General features: G+C 41.3%; 1 long non-coding RNA gene across 1 annotated transcript in view; it reads left to right on the plus strand.

Annotated features, from left to right (window-relative positions):
- The window catches only part of LOC144324176 (uncharacterized), an 87,443-nt gene extending 80,389 nt beyond the window's left edge, over nt 1–7,054 (plus strand). Inside the window, exons 3-4 of the long non-coding RNA XR_013389588.1 lie at nt 3,816–3,933; nt 5,489–7,054. This is a non-coding gene — a long non-coding RNA (uncharacterized LOC144324176). The remainder of the gene's footprint in view (nt 1–3,815; nt 3,934–5,488) is intronic.
- Nucleotides 7,055–22,304: the final 15,250 nt, after the last annotated feature.

Raw genomic sequence — 22,304 nt, forward strand, 5'->3', positions numbered from 1 at the left:
CTGCACAACTGGAATAATTGAAGCCCGAGATGGTAAAAGCTCGTCTCCTGAGCTCTCATTGCAGTGCTTTGCCCAGGATCACATTTTGCTTCCTCAGATGTGTGAGGGTTCAGCGGCTTGTGATTCTTCCTACTAGCAACGTGTTCAGTTTCTTGCTGCAGTGCATGGCAGGGGAGTAGGGCTCGCCTCTGTTCCAAACAAATCCGGTCCGGTTGGTGTTGGGTGGTGATTTCAGTGGAGATAAAAACTCCTTCCATTCCAAATCAAGACTTTCCAGAGCATCTTCTAGATTCCCCTTCCTTCCTACCTTCCTTCTTTTTCTCCCTCTCTCTCCCTTCGCTCCTCCCTCTCTCAGAATTCTAACCTCTTTCTCTGGGTTGGATCTATATGAGAGATCAATTTTGCTGAATGTCCACCCTCTTCCTGCCATCTTATTTGGCTACAGAGCCCCTACACAGAGCAAGAAATATATCAAAGCTAACATAGTAAACTTCTTTCCTGTCTCCAGGAGCTTAAGCAGGATTTTATGTAGAAAATCTTTTCACTAGTGGATTAAAGATTCCTAGATCCTTACAACATACCTCCTCTTGTTTCTATTCATGTTATTATTTCCTGGCAATGTTTTTAAATATCAAGAAATACTGTTAATTCAGATACTTCTTTCTCCTCATATGTATGCAGTTTGGGGTTTGGTTGTTGTTTTATTTTATTTTATATTTTTTAAAGAAAGCACACACTTGACCAGCTGTTTGGTTTCCCACAGCCCACATGCACATGCCCAGGGTGTTCCCCTGTGATTTTCAAGGCCTGGCTCTCTTCTGATAAGGTCAGCAGCGCACACAGTTTATCCACATCTGCTGTGTTCCTCGAGGTCAATCAAAGTATTCTTCCTTCTGGGGCTAATGGGGATCTCCCAGAGAGACACAATTATTGCACTCGAAAAATCTATTGATCTACATTGTATGGTTCACCTGGTATTTGGGGCCCAGGGATATTCTTTGAAACAGAGAGATCCATTCAGGGGATCCAGAAAAAGAATACACTAGCAAATACACTCATGCTATACACTTGCCAGTATTTGCTGCTACTGCTGTTAGAATGGCAGAAGGCTGAGTTCATTTGCCTCAAAATGCCAACAATGTAGGTCATCTACCATTATTGACTTCATTGGTTGGAATTTAAGTTTATGAGAATAGTTGTCAGGCACAGTCACAGATCAGAAAACAGTCATTGGAATCATGAATGTTTTTGTTGATGTGATGTCCCATTTCCCTTTTTCTTTGCTGAAATTTGAGACACCTTTTTATATCTCCTAATGCTGCTCTGGATAGAAATATGAGAAGCAAAGGACTGTGTATTGCAGAAAGCAAGAGCATTGGGCTGCGAGCCTTTACATTTCACTACTTACATAGCCCATGTTAAAATTTTCAAAAGAAATTTGGAACCAGAACAACATTCTCTGTGCTGCCATCCAGATCCAAGAATTGAATGAATAATTAAAAACCTTCAATAAACTATCCAGCCTTTGGCTTTTTGTTTCAATATATTTTTGTTGCAAAATATATTCTCTTCCCCACCTCCCACCCCCCAACGCAAGCAACTTAACCAGTCTCTTATCCTCCTTTTGGAATTGGAAGACCTCAAACTATATGCCAGCCTCAGCCTTTATCAGCTGCGAGTCCCTTTACTCTGGGTTTATACCTGTCTGCTATGAAAGGTACTGTCTCATAGTTACATTGTGAAAATTAAATAATTCACAAGTTACTAGTATGCTATCTGGCACACAGGAGGCTCTTAAAGCATCGGTCTAAATTGTATCTTTACATTCTGGAGAGTCCAATGAGCAATGAAATGACCTAAATGCTGAAGATACTGAGTAAGTCTCAGGGTGATACCATTGAAGTTTTGTAGGAAAATCCTTGATATGAACTTTTGTTCCTTATGAAGACATTTTCTGAGGGCTTAAGTGGAAAATTTAAAGTTATTATTAAAGAACTAAAGAACTGGTATAGAACTAAAGACATTTTCTGTGTTGGGGCATTTATTCACTGCTCTTACACTCTTTTGTCTATGGAGAAGTCAGTAGAATGTTCATTGATTGGTAGCCACAATTTTGCCATCTATGAAATGGGGTTAGTAATTATGACAACCTCATAGGATTTGGTGAGGATTAAATGAGATAAAGTATGGAGTGAGCTTTGCATACCATACTGCCACATAGTAAGTGTTTAGTAAATATTTGATTGATATTATTACCAGAATTAATAAAGAGCCTACCACAGAGATTGCTGCATTTCCATACAGAGGGTGAAAAGTATGGAATAATTATCTCTGAGCTCATTTTAGCTAAAAATATACACTTTTCCAATTTTGATAAATTGAATAGTCACCAGAGTAGTGTTGAAGGCTCCATTTTTTGAATTTGGATAATTCTAAATGACATCTCTCAATATGGAAGTCTATAGTTTTAAATCTCAGAATGTTGAAAAGCCCCAAGACAACTACCAAGCAGCATCTAGCTGTTTCTCCCTTTCAGATGGGTGTCATTTATTTATTGACTTATTTATTTAAAAAGATTTTATTTATTCATGAGAGATACACAGAGAGGCAGAGACATAAGCAGAGGGAGAAGCAGGTTCCCCATGGGGAGCCTGATGTGGGGACTCAATCCAGGGACCCCGGGATCACAATGAGCCAAAGGCAGGTGCTCAACCACTGAGCCACCAAGGTGCCCCTAGATGGGTGTCATTTAATGATGACTCATCCTTTCCACTTGCAGAGATCCTCAGATGTTTGAGAAGTTCTTGTTTTTTTTTTTTCCTAGAAATTTAATAAGAAACAAATGAAAAAAAAACCAATCTGTATGAATTTTTTTTTCTGTTGATTAGAGAACATGATGGCTTTGGTTGTTTGCAAGGCAAAAGTGCTGATGCAGGAAGGCCTAATTGATTAGAACAATATATGGGCTTGTTTAATGCTTTAGGTCAAATCCTTGGGAAATTTACATTCCTTATGCAAAATTAAATGTGTTGCAAGCATCTTTCTTGTCAAATGCGATTTTTTTTTCTTTTGTTCATTTGGCTCCAAGTTTGACTTGTGGGGATGAATCATGGTATCATTGATATAATAGATTCAGATACTGTTCATAGACAGCAATTAAGTTCTATTACTCTCCCTGCTATTTTTGTATTTTGTTACAGTCTCCTTTTGCCGTTTGAACAACTCAGCGTTTCTCATTCTCCCATTTTGGTAGTCTGCAGATTGTGGTTTGGTCCTCTTATAGAAGAGGGTTTTGGTTTATTGTTTTCCTCTGAGTGTGCTTGAGCTCCCTGGTAGATGGGGAATATGGTTATGCCCAAACTCTTCTTACTGTATCAGGCCCTGAGAGGAGTTAGAGGTGCCTTCACATAAAGTGGCAGGTTTCTCATTGCTACTGCTCTTCCTTACGGTTGTGGGTCTTTGTAGGTGACTCCACTGGGTGGGGATATTTACATGTGACTGGGTGACTGGCAGGCCCTTTGTTCCCTCTTTCAGTTCTGTCACTCTCAGAATCTATGCCAGTTCATTGTTGATGGATCCTTTCTGATCTAGAATTGATTGGATATGACAAGTAGATAGATGTAAGGACAAGGGAAAGGGGGAAGTTGAAAATAACTCTTAGGCTTATAGATTGGGCTACTGAGTCGATGGGGCTTGCAATAATACTAAGAATGAGGAAGTAGGTTGGTTGGAAAAATAAGTTCAATTTTGGATATGAGTTTGCTCTGTCTTCCGATCATCTTTTTTTTTTTTTTTTTTTCCTGATCATCTTTTAGATGGAGATGCATCAGCCGGCCGTTTAGAAAGAAGATCTATAGTTCGGTAGCAGTAAGGCATTAGAGGACCACTGCTTAAAGGGGTCATCTGTGCCTTAAAGTTATTTTATTTTTAAAAGTGAGTACATTGTTTAATTACAATGAAATCAGCCGTAGTTGCATGGAATTGTGGGCATCCTCTTCCAAAAGAGTTCCCTCTCAAATATCTATTCTAACTGATAGAAGCTGATAGCCACAATCTCTTTTTGTCTTTTATCACGGCAAATTTCGAATATATATGAAAGAGAGAGAATCATGTAAAGAACCCCCACTTAAACATCACCTGACTTTTTACCAATTTTCAACTCATGCCCAAACTTATAATGCCTGAAACACTCTACCCACTTCTCTTCTTTTCCAGAATTATTTTGAAACAAATCTGAGACATTATATGTGCTATAACCCTTAAATGTTTTAGTGTGTTCTCTCTAAATGATAAAAATACATTAAAAAACCAAGCATAATATCATTATTGCCTCTAAAAATTAACACCAATTCCTTAACATTATATAATATACAAGAGTGTTTAAATTTCTTTCTCATAATTTTTAAAAAATTATAATTTATTGAAATTAGTATGAAATGAGGTTCATACATTGTAATTTGTTGCTATGTCTTAAAGTTTCTTTTAATGTATGGATTTCCCTTTCCCTCACTCCTTTATTTCTTCCAATGTATTTGTTGAAAAAAACAGAATATAGTTTGTTTAAGAATTTCAGCACCTTAATACATTAAGCTCTCAAAAACTACTGGTGCTTTTGAATAAGCCAATGTCTCAGAATTTCAAAGAGCAGGAGTCAAGGAAATCCATTCCTAAGCCCAGCATTGGGCTTCTACAATTGTGTGGCAGTAGGGAGGTGCCAGCTGCTGGGGAAGGTTTTCCACCTGCGAAGTAGTGTGTGTGGACCAGACACCATTCACATGCAGGGCTAGGGTGGGTCATCCCACTGTAGTTTGGGTGACTCCTCTCAACATTTTTCACTCATTAAGATTAAATGCAACACAATATATTAACATTGATTGAACTGTAGTGTTGTCATCCCAATCACCATCAGTATACATTTATGAAGCTTTTCTGACTTTTGGATGCTCAGATATGTCGCTATCCTGGGTTACTGTTGAGGTCTTTAGTTGTGAAGGTTTTGAGAGTGATCTTCTCTGAAAATCTCACTCTCTTACCTCAAGAAAGGGCAGCTAAGCAGATACAAGCAGATACATTGGTATGGGTTGTGGTGTTAACAGTATTTTTAGGAATAACTTTTAAAAGCCACTTTTATATTGTTGTCCTTATCATTTGTGTCCTCATCTTTAGGTTAGGGGCCTGACTTTGGGCTTTTACACTTTGTAAGACTTTGTCTCATTTCTTTGGTTGAAAACAGGCAAAAACAAATCCCATAGAGTCAGAGGTGATTACTGACTGGATTATGGGCTCTTCAAATAGCCAAAGAGCCTGGGAATTGGCACACTGCAGTGAATTCTTAAGCACGTTCCAGAGTAACAGAAGGGTGCTGAAGGAATTTGGCAATGCTACCCCTGAAAGTCTTTTTTGAAAATGTGCAGGGGTAGACTTTAGGAAATCCTCTTGGGGTCTCCTTTCTTTGGCAGCTAAATGTAATAATGTTCTCATTGTACAGATGGAGAACTGAACCGTAGAGAACTTCACAGAGGGCTCCAGTGACCTGGCCAGTGTCACACCACACAGAAGTATCAGAGGAAGGTGAAGGCAACGCTGGCATATTGATACACGGCTCTGATCAACACCTCATTCTGCTCCCCATAAAATGCCGTTGTCAGGAAAAGAAGAACATACGCTTCCCTCACTCTCTCTAGTTATTTAGACTCCTGAAGGGTTGTGCACCTGCAACATTTCAGGACTTTATTCTTCTGGTTCCATTTCAAGCCCAGCCAGAGAGACAACAGTGGACATTGGTAAAGAACTCGGCCACTGGAGTCGCACAGTCCTGGGTTAGGTCTGCTCTGCACCCACCAGTTTTATGACCTTGGGCAAGACACTTAATGTCTCCAATCCTCGGTTTCCTTATCTGTAAAGCGGGGAAAATTGTATCTACTTGATTTTGTTGTCAGGGTTAAAATAGGTGATAATCTCTCTAAAGCACACAGCATGGAGCTGGACACATTGATGCCTAGAAACGTTGGCTGCAGTGATTGTCACCAGCTCACCATTCCAGAGTGTGAAATGAGTGCTTCTTCATATCTCACTTGGCTCATTTGTGCCTCGTGATATTCAACATGCTCACAGACATCTCCAGCCATTTTTATCTACTTTTTTTCTTTCTACAGTTTCAGCTGTTGCTAACATTATGCACAGTGGAAAGAAAGCAAAGCTTCTTAGCTTTGTCTTTTTACCATGTATTTCTTCTATCTTCTCTGCCCTTCTTTAGAGATGCTCTGGCATGGAAGGGTGCTCATGCTCACTTCTGGGCCTTTTGCCCAATTAAACCCCCAGACCCTCTTTCCTCCTTTTCAAGCAATTAGAATTCATCCTTAGATGTCTTTCATCTAGAGGATGTAGTTCCCTTGTCTGTAGGTTGGATCTAGCCTCAGACTTCTTTCCTTTGGCCAGCACAGTGCTTACTTTTTTTTTTTTTTTAAAGCATTAGTTACTAAGTTCTAGCAGTAGGGAAATTTCATATAAAAGCCAAGAAATGGTATGTGTCCTGGGGCCCCCTCTTCCTAGCGGCCATCAGCAGATGCATAGCCGCAGTCCTCTTCAGACAGCTCGGTGCTGCTTAAGTTTGCCAGAGTGTCTACCATTCTCTGGTCCGCCTTGTTATTTGCCTTCCTCTTGATGCCAGAGTCTCTTGCTTTTGTAACTGAACAAATTTAAATCCTCAACAGGTAGTAATGGGTGGACTGGCTTCATGAAATACATGACTTTCCAATGTTTTCCATGTATTCAACATCAATACCTATGAACTACCTTTTTCATGCTGAATTAAGATGATGAACAAACATTTCAAGCTGATGTGCAGGGGTCTTACCTGCCAGATGAGACTTGGGAATATCAGTGTCTCTACCCACATCAGTATTTGAGGGGTTATATGAATATTTGTGTGACTCTTACTTCTTCTATAAAAAATGTTATAAAAATTGGGGCTCCTGAGTGGCTCAGTTAAGTGTCCGATTCTTTCTTTTTTTTAATTTTTATTTATTTATGATAGTCACACAGAGAGAGAGAAAGAGGCAGAGACATAGGCAGAGGGAGAAGCAGGCTCCATGCACCGGGAGCCCGACATGGGATTCGGTCCCGGGTCTCCAGGATCGCGCCCTGGGCCAAAGGCAGGCGCTAAACCACTGCGCCACCCAGGGATCCCAAGTGTCCGATTCTTGATTTCAGCTCAGGGGAATCTACTTGTCACCCTCCCTCTGCTCCTCCCCCTATCCTACCCAGCTTTTGCGTTCCCTCTCTCTCTCTCTCTCTCTAAAATAAATTAATAAATAAGTAATATCTTATAAAATCTTACAAAAATTAATGGAGATGATAAAAGTGCTAATGTCAGTGTTAGAAAGCTTGAAATCATTGGTGCACTACTTGTTAGGCTTATTCAGCCCTCATTGAGGTTTCAGCTGGAAACTTAAAGAGAATGTGTCATATGTAAAAAAGATATCATCAAAAACCAGGTCTGTAAGAAGAGGAATGTTTTCTAATATATTAGCTCTCTGAGAATGAAACTGCTCTTACAGCATATAAGTCACGTTCTGGTTTTCCTTTTTCAAATCTGGTGGAAGTTTTCAGGAACGCTGCATATATATACTATTTGTATTTGTGTTGTTGTTGTGGTTGTGTTGTTTTTTTAGAGGACTGCTAGACACACAGGCATTACCCAAAGGGAACAAATATCATTGGTAGATTTTTTTTAGGGTCTGACATAGGTTATTGTGAAAGATTTGGGGGGGAATATTTATTGAGCACCTAGTAACTATAAGGCCCTCCTGAATCATCACAGGAGTCCTGGTAGTAGGTAGTCTCATTTAATAAGGCAGCACAGTGTCTCAATCTGTGGGCCCATTTCCCGGTTCCTCTACTGACTTGCTTGGGAACCTTGAGCAAGTGACATAACTTTCTAAGCCTCAGTTTTATGATCTGTAAGATGGGTTGTTGCGAGCATTACATGAGGCAATACGTGTTGACATAGTGCAATTCCTAGCACAAAATAAGAACTCAGCAAATGTTGGCTGTTGCTGTTATTTGAACTCTTGAAATCCTTCCACTTTGGACAGGTGCCTACTCTTCCTCCATGTTAGTTTGGGCTTAATGTCCCAGAGATAGAGATGGACATTTCTTATATCACGTGACCCCCTCCCCCATTCTCAGACCCATCATGGAGGTTGCTTGGAACCGGTGGCTTGTGCCCCTCTGGTTCCACCGTTGGTCCCTCCCTTTCTCACCCTGACCTCCTGCACAGCTTGACTTCCAGTCTACTGCCTCTTCTTCGCTTAAAATGCAATTAACTCCCTGTCTCTGACACCCTTCTACTCTGTTGCCTACCTGCTACTTCCTCATGAAGTTCAAATGATTTCAGTGTCTCAGGGAACTCTTTAAGGTACAAAACCCTGGAGCTGAGGGTCCTTAGCCTGGCCAGTTTAATTAGAATGACTGTGGAGTGTGCTGTTAATTAAGGAGTTATTTTTAGATATGGGTGTTTATTAGTCCTCCTGAGCACCTTTTCCTTCAGTTTGCAAAACAAACAAACAAACAAACAAAAAAACACACACACAAAAAAACAAACAAACAAAAAAAGGTTAATTTATGGCTTGGTTAGAAGTCATTAACTCTTTATCTTCACCTTGTTCAGCAAAATCACTCATGAGGCTTCTCCATTGTGAAAAAAACCCAGTGAAGGCGACATGAACATCACAGCTGGGGAGCAAAGCTGCCTGCCTTCCTAAGAGTGCACCCTCCCCAGTGATACCTTCCAAAGACAGCGCTCTGGGGGGTTGGGGGAGATTTGCTCCAAATACTCTCATATTAGGTGCCTTTCAGCTTTATCATAGACTCCAGCTCTCAGAGCTATTGAGCCATTTTAAAAGCACAGAGCTCGGCAGACCACACTCTGGAAATTTTCTTCCCAGGGCTGTCTCTAATGTCTTGCTGTAGATTGAATCAAACTGAACTTAGAAACACTTTAATAAAATTTGAGGCAAGATTATACCACGTAAATATATGAATGTGATTTTATATATATATATAAATATAAAACAAATCTAAACATATATAAAATGTTTTATATATATATGTATGCCATATATGTACTTCAAAAAATAGGTGAATCTTCAATAAAAAGATATATCCCATATGATTTCATTTCTATAACACTCTAAAAATGACACCATTATAAAGACAGAGACAAGAGAGTGGTTGCCAGGTGTTAGGGACAGTATATGACTATAAAAGGGTGGACAGGGAATTCTCTCTTGTATGATTCAGTCCTGTATCTTGATTATGGTGGTGGTAGTTACACAAATCTTTACATGTGACAAAATTTCACACACTCACACAAATAAAAAAAGAAAAACAATCCTAGCAAGATTATATGATATAACGTTCATTAAGTCAAATAAACATAACTACCACAAATAAAGTAGAGAGTAAATACAACACGTATTGCTAGGATTTGGAGCAGACTTATAGGCTGTAGCTGGACAGGCAAGAGAACACATTTAATCAAATCATATTTACACTCAATGTCAGTTGAAATAGGTTCACTGAAGTCTGCTTTATTGTAGCCTTTAGTGCCTACTAATGAATAATAATGCATTTAAATTCCCAACAAGTGTGTTACACTTTTAGTTCCTTGCATTTTGGGCCTAGTTAATAATTTCATGTGGCTCTGTGATTGAGGCACAAAAATCTTAAGTTAACAAAGGTTTTTTTTTTTTTTTTTCTCATCATAATAGAACAGAGATTTAATGCATGAGTTTGTAAATGCTCATTCCTGTTGTGGACATTAGCCTCTGTGTGGCCAGTCATCAATAACATAGAATTTATGGGAAATATCTCTTTTTTTTCTCTTTCCCTTTATCACCATGATCCTACTTCGATATGACTATTGACTCTGATTGATTTTTAGGGGTGTGGGGGCAACTGAAAAGAATATCTTTCTTTTCTGTTTCTGACTCTTGATTTTTTTGGTAACATTAACTCCTTATACACACCTAGTCTTGATAGATTGTGAGGAGTTTAAGCTTATTTTATAGGATTCTTTCCCCTGCCTTTTGTGTATATTGTCTCCCTTTTAATGATCCTTCCTTTGCACAAAATTCCCAGTGCCTTCATGGGGCAGGGGTACTATTTCTCATAGTGGAAAGTGACCTGATAAGTATATGACACGAAAACATGTTAAATCACCTATGAACAATTTCATCTTAAGTGAGATTATTGGAAAGAAGCTATCTATTACAGTAATTTATTTAGGTGGTTCTTATATTGAAAATGCCAGCAATTAAATATGCCTAGGAAAATCTAATGACCCATTGGCCTTGTAAGGAAATTGGAGCAGTGCCTAATATAAATAAGTGAATTTCTAAAATATAGTAGAATTTCAGTCACTATAACACCTGGGAAGGAAAGATAATTTTTTAGGGGTACATACAGTTAGCTTTTTAATACTGTTTGTTATGATAAGCAATTGCCTAAGTCAAACATGAAGCTTTTCTTACCTCTGAACATTCAATATGTTAAAGTGTATATATAGGAAATAGAATACTTTTAGCACCTCTTAGCATTTCTACTAGATTTTAAGTTCTCTGAGAGTAGATATTATGCCTTTTATATAGTACCTTAGTACTAAGATTTTTATTTATTTTTATTTTTTAATAATTTAAAAAATATTTTATTTATTCATTTGAGAGAGAGAAATAGTAAGAGAGAGCATGAGTAGGGAGGAGAGAGAGAGAAGAAGGTTCCCTCACTGAGCAGGGAGCCCAATGCAGGACTCGATCCCAGGAGCCCAGGATCATGACCTGAGCTGAAGGCAGACACTTAACCAACTGAGCCACACAGGTGCCCCCTATTTAAGATTAATATATTTAATATACTTAATATAATTAATAGTTGATATTTAATAAATATCAGTAGATTTAATGGGTATATTGATATCCTCAAAAAATTTAGATGCAAACATAGGGTTGTATAGGTGAGGTCATTGGCTACCATATTCACATTCTTAGATCTCTGATTCATCTTAACTAAGATCTCATTCAGCAACAATATATCATTACTTGCATTGTATTTTTTGCATTCATATTATTTAAGAGATCATTTGGGATATTATCATTATTTTTAAAAGATTTTATTTATTTATTCATGAGAGACACAGAAAGAGTGAGGCAGAGACAGACAGAGGGAGAAGGAGGCTCTGTGCAAGGAGCCCAATGCAGGACTCAATCTTGGATCCTGGGATCACGCCCTGAGCGGAAGGCAGATGCTTAACCGCTAAGCCACCCAGGCGTCCCCATTTGGGATATTAATGGTAAACTTACATACATGTGAAAAAATTCTATGTTCATGTTTCAAGCATGTTTCCTTGCTTATGAAGAAAACATCTGTCTTTGGGAAAATGCCATTCTGTCTTCTAATGGGTATCTACAACTATGGTTCAAAGAGAAAACCTAACATTCCTTTTCAACAAAAGTAACTGATAAACAACCCATGTCATTATCAATAATGTTTTTTACAACATTTCTGGGCTTATATTTCCAAATTTCATCCCTAGGTATAGAAAAACAACTGTATGTTATTCTGCTCTAAGAAAAAAAAACCCTAATTTCTGAATTTGAAAACTATAGAAGAAAAAGGTTTTAACTTTTGTTTTTCATCTTTAGTACAAAAAAAAAATCCACATCACAAAACAGAGTTCGGCAAACTTTTTCTATGAAGGGAAAAGACAGTAATTATTTTTGGCTTTGCAAGCCAAATAATCAGCTTTTGGTTCAATTACTCTGCACTGCCCTTGTAGGGAAAACAGCCACACAATATGGAAACAAAGGGTGTGACTGATGTTAGCCCACTGGCTTTATTTAGTTTGCTTATCCTTGCTATGGGCACTATTAAAGGTATGTAAAAAATATACATATACACATACACACACACACACACGTACATATACATATAGGTGTATGTGTATATATGTACTTTTTCTTTTGCTTACTTTGTGGAGAAAACAAGTATAGGGGAGATTCCCTTCTGGAAGCACTATTAAGATCTCAAAATTCTGGCACTAATGAAAGTTTAGGAAGAGATTAATAATAAACCTGTGGAATCTACAGAATTGGCACACACAGTTGGCACTAGCTTCACACAGAAAAATTAGGTCCTCTGGTGCCCAGATAAAAGGCAGATAATTTCGCTCTTAACCTCATTTTAGTGATAGCAGTTGGCAGGTATCTATTGGTGCTCTCCCCAGGTGATGCATATGGAGCAGATGGTCAAGTACTAGCACAGAGCCAAAGGCTGAGAAGTGGAGTTTTGATTGGTTACTCACTGCCACCTCTTTGATACCAAAATGGGTACCAAATGAATATCCAGAGGGGGCCCGTGGGCACTCACTTTCTATATTAGATAAAGGAGAAAAATAGCAATCTATTGCTCTTCCATTTAGACCAATTTAAATTGATCCTCCTACTCCCATTTACCCCGCCACATGTCTCTCTTAAACCGTAATTTCAGGAGTGAAAGTATTTATACATTTTTGCTGAGTTCAAGGATTTAATGTGCTGAGCAACATATCATTCAAGAGCTGACCTGCAATTTTCTGATTGATAATGGAAATGCTAATGTATTATTAGCCCTCTTATTTTTGGCCTAAAGTGAGCTAGTAAATAGAGTCATTATGTGGTGCCTGTAAAGTGTGCAAAGCAAAAGGGAAAGTGCGGACGTTGAGGTCTGTTTCTCAAGTTAATTAGTATATTGGAAAAATGAATTAGATGGAAGGGAATATCCAATTTCAGACCCTTTAGCTGGGGAAAAAGGTGATAGGAGAATCCACTCTGAGCTCTGCAATGCTAGTCTTTGGAGAAGTTTACTGCAGGGAGTTTTCCCACCGAACCCATGTATTATTATTAGTGCAACGCTTGCTGCTGTGGAGGTTGAGCTTTTCACTGCATGAAGCCCATCAGTTCTCTGCACCCTCAGTCTCTCTGCCCTAACAGCCTCATGTTGCCGTGGCATTCCACGGAGCAGACCCCCAGTCACCGTGGGCCTCCTGGCCCTGTGCCTACAAGGCTCATACTGAGTCTGAAGGAGAGTGAGAGAAAAGAATGAGAAAAGAATCCGGGGTTGTGCCCAGGAAGTGTTCAGTTGCTTCTCAACCCAAGGGGTGGTCCATGACTTGCATTCTTAAGGGAGCAGTATTACCCCTGGAGGGGGGTATGTGTTAGTGTTTGAGGGACCGAAAGATCTGAGGCATTACAAGGACTTGTGGCCTCCAGGGGGTCCAAGTACGCAGACAAATATACCCTGTGTCTGTGGCAATTAAATATCCAGGGGAAGCAGTTTGGAAAAAAAATGTCTAAAAAGAATCCTTGGTGGGGAATCCCTGGGTGGTTCAGCAGTTTAGCTCCTGCCTTTGGCCCAGGGCGTGATCCTGGAGTCTCCGGATCGAGTCCCACATCAGGCTCCCTGCATGGAGCCTGCTTCTCCCTCTGCCTGTGTCTCTGCCTGTCTCTCTCTCTCTCTCTCTCTCTCTCTCTCATAAATAAAATATTTTTTTTAAAAAATAAAAAGAATCCTGGGTAGAGTGATAATGAAAGAAAAGTGGACAAGCACTGCCCGTGAGTAAGAAGGAGGCCCCTTTCACCTTTCTGCTCAAACTTCCCAGAGTGGGCTTGATCAAGTGAATGATGGCCACCCATCTGCTGGTGAATTGTATCAAAGCCTCAGAAGTGCCCAGTGTTTGCCTTGATTTGGGGGGATTAGGGGAGTGGAGAGAAGCTAGATCCTCCACCAGACCTGATCTCCCAAAGTACTGTGCCACCGGTAGTCCTCTGGTCATGGTTCTCCACCTCCACGTGCTGGTAGGCTGAGAAACCAGCCAAATACTGGTTACCGTGGTTGGAGCTACCATCTAGAAGGGCCTACATAGCGCTGTTTGTAAGGGGAGACTCCATAAGACTTGGAAATCTGGGCAGCATTTTTGTGCTGACCAGTTTTGTGGTCCCAAGAGGAAAGGATTGGGATTTTCCTTTTCACCAGAAGAATTTAAACTTTTTCCAATTGTCAAAATTCCAAGTTAAGTCCCCTTCTCTAATATGTTACTTTGGGAGGGGAAAGAGGGGGAAGAAACAGCTCACTAGTCTTTCCTTGGTCCCACCTTCTCCCCCTGCGAGGCTGACCAGTTTCAGGGAAAACCGAGTGCCCTGCAAGAGTGGGGCCCTTCTCCTGATCCTGTTTCCTTTGCTTCTGGTGCTCCCAGCTCTGTTTCTTGGGTAAAACAGCAGCTGTGCGGTGCGGACCTTGAATACCCCAAGGTCCCATTAACAGTCTTGGACTGACATGTTCACCCTCAGACACCTCTTTGGAGACAGGCCACGTGGCAGTTACTGAAAGGATGTTCTCACTTCTGGGGCTGAGCTCTATCAGTCAGGAATTGGTTAAGGAGAAAAAAAAAAAAGCATTTGGTGAAATTTGGGAAAGCCATTGGAATGTAATGACCCCTTTTCTTTGCCATATATTTTCGCACACTATCCTTCTATGGCCTGGGAGAAGATTAATTTAAGGTCAAGCAGGTATTTATCAGTGTCAGGCACTGCTCCTGGCATTACCAAGAAGTAAAAACCAGTCTGAGTGTGAAGGAGGTAAGAAAGTATAAGGCCAATGGTGATACAAAAAATAAATAAATAAACAAATTTTAAAAAGCAGAAGTCAAACGTGTCCTAAGAAAGACACAAGAAAAGAGTTGTGGGTGATCAGAGATATATTGAGCACATCTGGTTGGCAGGACTAGAGGAGGCCTCCTGGGAGAGAGGTGGCCCGTGAGGGAGGCCGGTAGAGGAGGGTAGGATGTGAAGGTGGGGCGGTGGGCAGCGTGTCCCAGGGGATGGGGAGGACGTGAGCAGAAGTCACTGCTGGGAAAGCAGCAGGTGCGTGCAGGGAATCAGCAGCTGCTTTCTGGGCTGGAAGTTACAGGTGATGTGTGAGAGTGCGGTTCCCCCGAATGGCGAGCAGAAGCTACGTTGCACATGTGGGAGAAGGAGGAGGAGCAGTGTTGGTGGAGGCTACAAGGTTCGATGGCTCTTTAAAAGGGCCCAAAATGGGGTTCAAGGCCAGAGTAGCTCATTTTGCAGTGACACCCATATGCATCTGATTTCTGAAGGGTCTGTGAGCTGACTCCCTTGATGGCAGGGTCAGCTGTCTCGGTGTGAGATTTTGAGTCCTGCAGAGGCATGGAGGAGAGCCTCAGAGAGAAAGGCTCCTTTCTCTGAAGCTATTGGGAATTCAGGGTGTCTCTCTGAATCCAAGAGGCCATTCTAGAGGAAACGTGTGACTCGGTAGGTTGGGCTACAGGATAGCAGCCTGGAGGCCTCGGGTCTTGCTGGAGAAGTAAGACTCCTCCGCTGGCTTAGGGACTGGGTTTACTGGGTGGCATCAAGTCCTGACCTCTCCAAGCTTCCTTTTTCTGGCACAGTAGATGGTGTAGATGATGCTATGCCCTTCCCCACGGATACAAGATCCAGTGACACTCTCCAGTGATCACATCTGTGAAACCACCTCGAAAACTTATTTTCATGCTAGTATGAGCCGTTAGTTTTGGTTCATAAATTATAAATTGTTTTTCATAAACCCTGTACTCCATTGGTCTAAAATATAGAAGCTGAGCCTTTAGGGGTCATGTTAAACGCATAGATCAATAGAATGTGAACATTAAGAGGGACTTTAGTACCATCTAGTTCTTCTCACCTGCCCCAAAGGCAGCTCATCATATTGCTCAAGAGCGTAGATGCTAGAAATAGATTATGTCCAAATCCCATCTCTGCCACTCACTAGTTGCATGACTCTGAGCAAGGATATTTTTGCTTCTCTGTGCTTCAGTGTTCTCAGCCTGGAAAGTGGGTATGAAGCTGCTGTCCATCTCACAGACTGGTTGTGAGGATTAAGCGAGTTAGTCTGTGCAGAGCCCCGAGAATCTGCACGGACGAAGTACCGAATGCAATGTTATGGCAAGTTCCACTGGCTCATTATTCAGATGAGGAAACTGAGGTCTGGAGAGACAAGGCGACTTGCTCCAGGCATTTCTTAGTTGGGTGGCCAGGCTAGGACTAGAACACATTTATGACTTCTAGGTCAGTGTCCTTCTACTTCTTCCCATCGTCCTCTGCTTATTCCTCAGTCAGCAAGATTTGCTTCTCATGAAAATTTTGAAATGAAGAAAACCCTGCCAAAATCTTTCAGGTATCTTCGAGGGAGGAAAAAAAATCACCTATCTTCAGGGAGAAGGAAGAGGCTCTCAGAAAGAACTGGAGGATCATGTCCTCACACTGCATAAATTCCCTGAAAGCCCTTCACACTGAAGCTGCTCGCTGCGGTGCCTTTTCTTGCCTGCCTGAGGCCTCACATCACACCTGCTTGTCTGGGTCTCTGGCATAGTGAATAGGAGAGGTATACAAGGTTCTCCCTCGGCTCTAGGAAGAAATAAATTGTAAACTGTTGCCTCGAGAGTAAAGTCTACATTTCTTCATGATTGCATTCTAGGCACCTAACAGCATCTAATAGGGACTCCGTAAATGCCCGCTGAATTGACATGGACCAAAATAGTGTTCAGCTTGTGACACTGGGGAGTTCTGTGTGTGCAGCCTCATTGTTGCCCGGGAGAGACATTCATTTTATATTATTCCTACCCTGTCCTGTGACTCAAATAGGCTGCAGAGAGGGCTCATTCCTGGGTCTCTGGGGAGAGCCTCTTGACCCCTGGGGACCCCAATCTATGTATCCATGACACAGTAATAATAACATGCACAACATCCTGCAGCTAAATGAGCATCTGCCTGCAAAATGCTTAACCAGCTGAGGTGAGAGATGCTGGGAAGCATCACCTAACAGCCTGCACTGGGGGGCCTGGTTGGACCAGGATGTCTGCCTCAGAGAGGAGGGGAGGACACTGCACAACTGCAGAGCAAGTGGGTGGGAACTTTGACCCTTCCATTCCTCAGATGCTCAGAAGGGGAGGGGGCCGTGGGATCTGGAATCTGAGACCTGGAAGAGGCATATTCCTCCCCTGCCTACCTAGGCCAGAAACAGTAGGAAAGCCTCTGAGAGTGTAGGGGAGGCCAGCTCTAAGATAACGTAAGTCAGGGGTTCCCACTCACATTTGTGCGCCATCCATCAGCATAATGTGGGAATGTTTCCCACATTAACAATAAAATGAGAAGACAAGGCAGTGTGTATATGTGTGTGTGTGTGCAAGGAATACTTTGTGTTCTCCTGATTTGTATGCTTCTTAATGATAAACTGTTGTTTCTTTCACAAAATGTCAGTATTGACAGATGGTAGATAAAGACAAAAACAGAATCTTTTTATTGAGAAAAAATTCTGGTGCCTGAGTTTTGAGCCCCATTGGGAAGAATAGATAATATAATTAATATATATAATGTGCTTATTATGTATATTATGTATAAACATACATTTCCTGGTGTGTGAAATCCCAAAGTCTGGGCACCACCTATGGAAATGACTTATCTAGACTTCCATGGACACAGAAATTAAGTAGTAGTGTGACTTTATTTGGAGACTGAAAGCTGTGGGAGTGTCTTTGAAGGAGCTGTTCAGAGTCCGGAGTTCAAAGTCAAAGGCAGGACTTACGTTCTGACCCCAGCTGCATGAAGGGCAATATATTTAATACTATTTGTACTAGTTATTGGTTGAGTACCTCCTGGAAGAGGGCTAGGAAGTTTATGTATCTTTATTTTTAAGCTTCATCACAATCCTGAAGGGTGAGTGAATTATCCTCACTTAATGAAGAGACTGCGGCCCAGGTATATATTAATTTGTCTAAAATTATCTGACAAGGAAGCAACTGGGCTGGAATTTTAAAGCCTGTGCCATTCATTCATAATGTGGGCTTTCTACAATAATAGCTGCCATTTATCCAGGCTGTTCTGTGTTCCAGGCACTGTGCCTAAGCTCTTTTTATGCATTATATTACTCAAAAATTATCATAACTCTATGAGGCATGTATGTGTGCATTATTCCCACTTTGCAGAAAAGTAAGTTGAGGCTAAGAAAGGCTCAATTATTTGTCAGGAGTCACAATTTATTAAAGGCCTGAACTCAACCTCTGTCTAGTGCTAAGGCCCTGTACTAAGTTGTCACCCACTGATACAAGCTTCCTGAGAAAGGGATTGTGTCACCCTGTGTGTCTTGGCAATCTCGTGGCTCATTTAAGACCTAAAAGAAAATGGATCACCTAAGGCTTGGTCGAGATGTGAGGATCTGGAATTTACCAAAGGGGGTTCTGTGGATACAGAGGATTGGTGGAAGGCACGAGTGTTTTTCGGCCTCAATAAGCAGGAATCCGGAGTTACCTTGAAGTTGAATAAAAATAAGAAAAGCACTATTGTTAAGGGGCCCTGCAATCCATACGAACTAAAGGGCTATGTCAAAATGAAGTGAAAACTGGAACAGAGAGGCAGGAAAGTCAGAGTAGTGTCTAGAGACCACTAGTGTTAGCATTTCCGAACGGGTGAAAAGGCCTCTGACCAATGGAAAGGTGGCGGTATGTTTTAGAGGTAGAAGCATGAAATCCAGAGAAGGGAAGTCTCTTTCTTACGCGTGCTAAGACGTGAGCCACGCTGTGCTGCAGTCTTCTCCCCCAGTCCCATTTTGTATCAGCCTTGGAAGGGCTCCAAGCTTTAGGACACCATGTCACCCAGCTGTCAGCGCTGGAACCCTGAGCACTCATCACTCGTCTGGCTCCCAGGCCTGATGCTCTGGATCGTGACACTTCCCTCTCAGTCTCCATAACAACTCAACAACCACGAAAGAAGTTTCTGCTGTGCCTTCTGTAGGAGACAGCCTTCCATCCCATGTCTGAAGACACCAGTTCGAAGAGACGACAAGTCACATCTTTTTTTCTGGCACATGAGGAGGAATCGATTATGATTGTAAAGATTCTATGTTAAACCTTTTAGCAACATTTTTCTCTTCAAAATGGGAAACAGAGAAGCCTACTGGAGGACACAGAACCCAGTGGGCCTGGCTGTCAAGAGGAAATACACGAGCCTTAAGAAGTAGTAAGAGGCTAAGGGCAAGTGCTTGGATTGCTTGCCTTGGGATGAAGAATGTGTCCACTTTGGAATCCATGAAAGCGTGGGGCCTGTTAGCGCTGCGGGAAGCTTTGACCTAACACAACCTGGGCGCTCTCCTTTCAGTTTGTCCCTGGCCCAAAGAGCGTGCAAAGGGTGACCTGGCAAAGTCTAGAAAAGTGACACTTACTTCTAAATCTCTCTCTCACAAAAATCCAAATCGCCTGAAATGCCATCATTAGACATTCATTGCTTTTCCTTCAGGCGTCTTTCTTACAGATCTGGGGAAAATACAGCCTATTGACATTACAGCCCATGTGAGATGGGACCCTGAGGAGCTGAGGTATCTGGTCACATGATGGGGAGGAAATAAGAAAGGGAAGAAAGTGTGCAGAAAGGAAAGGAATACCCTTCCTAGGGCTGACCTGGTGAGAACTCTTCACTCTCCCTGACACCTCTTAAAGCCCCACCTGACCAGCCTAGAGTCCGCATTAGGAGTTGACAGCCCTGCTTTCATTGAATGTCCTTGGCCGGGGAGCCCTGACTAGAGAATGCAGTTGGTTCTCTTGGCTTTGGTCTGTAATTGAGGAAAGGACAACTTCTTTGACCAGCGGGGGACACTGTTGTCAACCAGCTGATGGTTCTCTCTGGCTAACACTACCGAATAGGTTGAGTGGCTCTTTCAAATAGATGGACTTAGCTCCTCCCCTCTGAAGGGGCTCAGGCTCCCTTCTGTGCATCTCTATTGAGATGAACCATCAGCAAAGCCACGGTGGTCAAGGAGCTGAAAGTCCCTGGTGGTAAAACAACAGCACATACATCCTTCGGCCTGGTAGCTGGCTCCATTTTTGGAGGAGTCTAAACAATCATTTCTTTAAAATTTCAGACTGAAGTAAAGAGCTGAAATCTCAAAGTGGCTCTTCAAACAAGTGGGCAAAACATTTTAAGCATTCAGTTTCAAAAGGCTCCCTCCCCCAAATTATTTTAGAGACTGTCTTTGAGAGTAGAGAAGCCAAGAATGGAAGCTCATTTTAATCTGATTTACCCTTAGTTCAGAGGGACAGGGCCACAGTTCGTATTTGAAGGGGTAAAATAGAGCCCCAGATGCTGCTTGGAGTCTGGAAAGCTTCCATTCTCTTCTCAGTGTTACAGAGCACACCCGCAGGAAAATGACTGAAGCCTGGGTATTATGAATATCAGATTAGCTAAGAAAACCAGTGAATGGCTGCAATTTTCTGCCATGAGGTAGTGTTGTTGTTGTTGTTGTTGTTGTTTTTAATTTAAAGGTTAGGAAACCTCTTATACCTTGTGTTTTCCAAATTTATTCCAAGAGTATATTATGCTAATCGATAGAAGCTTACAACATAAAAAGACCTTTGGCTTTCTATTCTGAATTTCATGGCATCTCCACTTTATATCATACTTATTCGCTCTGATGAAAGAAAAGAAGATTGAACATTCAAAGCTGAAGGTCATCCATACAGTTGTCCCAATAGCAATCTGTGTACCTTTAACCCTGTGGAGGAAAAGTAATTACCCTTTGGCTTCTGGTGACCTCAACTAACCTTTGTTGAAGGGCCAGAGAAAATAAAGGCTGACCATCAGCCTGCCCTGGCTGCCCTGGGCTTAACCTGCTGTGTGAATGAAGAACAACCCAACAATAGGACGGGAGGATGTTGCCATGGAAATAGCCCTGGACGAAGGAGCAAAAATCAGAAATTTATCACAATTAATTGTTTTATTAAGAACCTCCGATCTTTTGGATTATTCCCTGGAGAGGGGGGAAGACGTGCTCTCATTTAGATCTCACCAGAGAAAAATTCTATTCAAATAAATGAAGCAGCCCATATAGGAAAACCATCTGAGTTGTAGCTCCAACTAGACAGCTTTTTGAGAGACGAAAGGATCTATACCTCCACATAATCTATAAAGATGCAAATGCAGACGGCCAGGATGAGGGCCTAGAATCTCATGCTACCAGACGTACTGGTTGAAGGTGAGGGTTCGGGCATCTGTCTTTTAATATTTTTGGTAGGCTGTTGCCTGTGCATCCATGCCTTGGCAAGATCTGGAAAGTGCAGGTAATCATATGAACAGAAATGCAATGTCACATTTTGTTGTCCTTGTTTGACCTCCCTGTTCAATAGAATCCACCCTCTATGTGCTTTTGAGGTGAGCTCATTTAGATTAGGGACTAGAAATTTGCCATTCAATTATGTTCAGATTAAACTAGGCTAACCCGAGACACTCTGGCTGCTGTGGACTAATTGAAGGAAAAAGAGAGAGACTGAGTGAGAAACAGCTCTTTTATGGGGAACCTACAAGTTATCTCTTCGGTGTAAGCAGATTTATTTAGAAGTAGTAGTATTTATTTTTAACACCAGAAGTTTTCGCTTGTATTCATTTTTATTTTAATGCAAGGATGAAAGTAAAAATGTGAAACTTTCTTTCTTTTTTACTAAGTAGATTAAGCAGTTGCTAAGTAAACCAGAACCGGATATCACCTTACCTTTTCTATTTCGGCAAATGCTAGAAAAGCAATGTGAAACATTCATTTGCTGTGTTTCCTAAACAGTGAGTTACTTATGTTAATCAGTTTTTAAAATAATTTGAGGTACTAAAACAAAGCAGGTGGTTAAACTCAGATATTGATTTTTTTCTCTTTACTGGGTATTTCATCGGTGAAATTGTAACCACCGATGAAGGAGAATAAACCATAGCAGGTGTTCACTGAAGACCCCGTTCACGGTGAGATTTGCTTTTTTGGTCACAGCCTAAGATGCCAACTTGAGTTTCACGTATGCATTTTAACTCCAGGTGTTTTAGGAAATTAATCTCATATTGGGGAGAGGGATTCTTTGGCTTTGTTAGAAATTGGAAAGTTATGATAAGTTTATGACATAAACTTTTTAAACAAAGAGGCTCTGTTGGCACTCTGTTGACCGGCAGTGAAAACCAGTTTTTGGCCTTCTTGTTTACCTACTTCCTGCCTGCAGTTAGCTTATCACTCATGTTGTGTGTTGCTCCTACTGTTAGGGCCAGGGTTTTCTGTTTGCTAACACGCCAGGTACCTGTGGTCATAAGGCCCTCCTCAAACAATGTAATAGACGTGGCTGGACTCCTTAACTACCCTCTGTGGCCTTTGGCAGGCTTTGAATCTTTTTGTCTGCTATAAATAACAGTTTATCCTAA

Source organism: Canis aureus, chromosome 11 (assembly GCF_053574225.1).
Source record: "Canis aureus isolate CA01 chromosome 11, VMU_Caureus_v.1.0, whole genome shotgun sequence".
In the NCBI taxonomy this organism is placed as follows: Eukaryota; Metazoa; Chordata; class Mammalia; order Carnivora; family Canidae; genus Canis; species Canis aureus.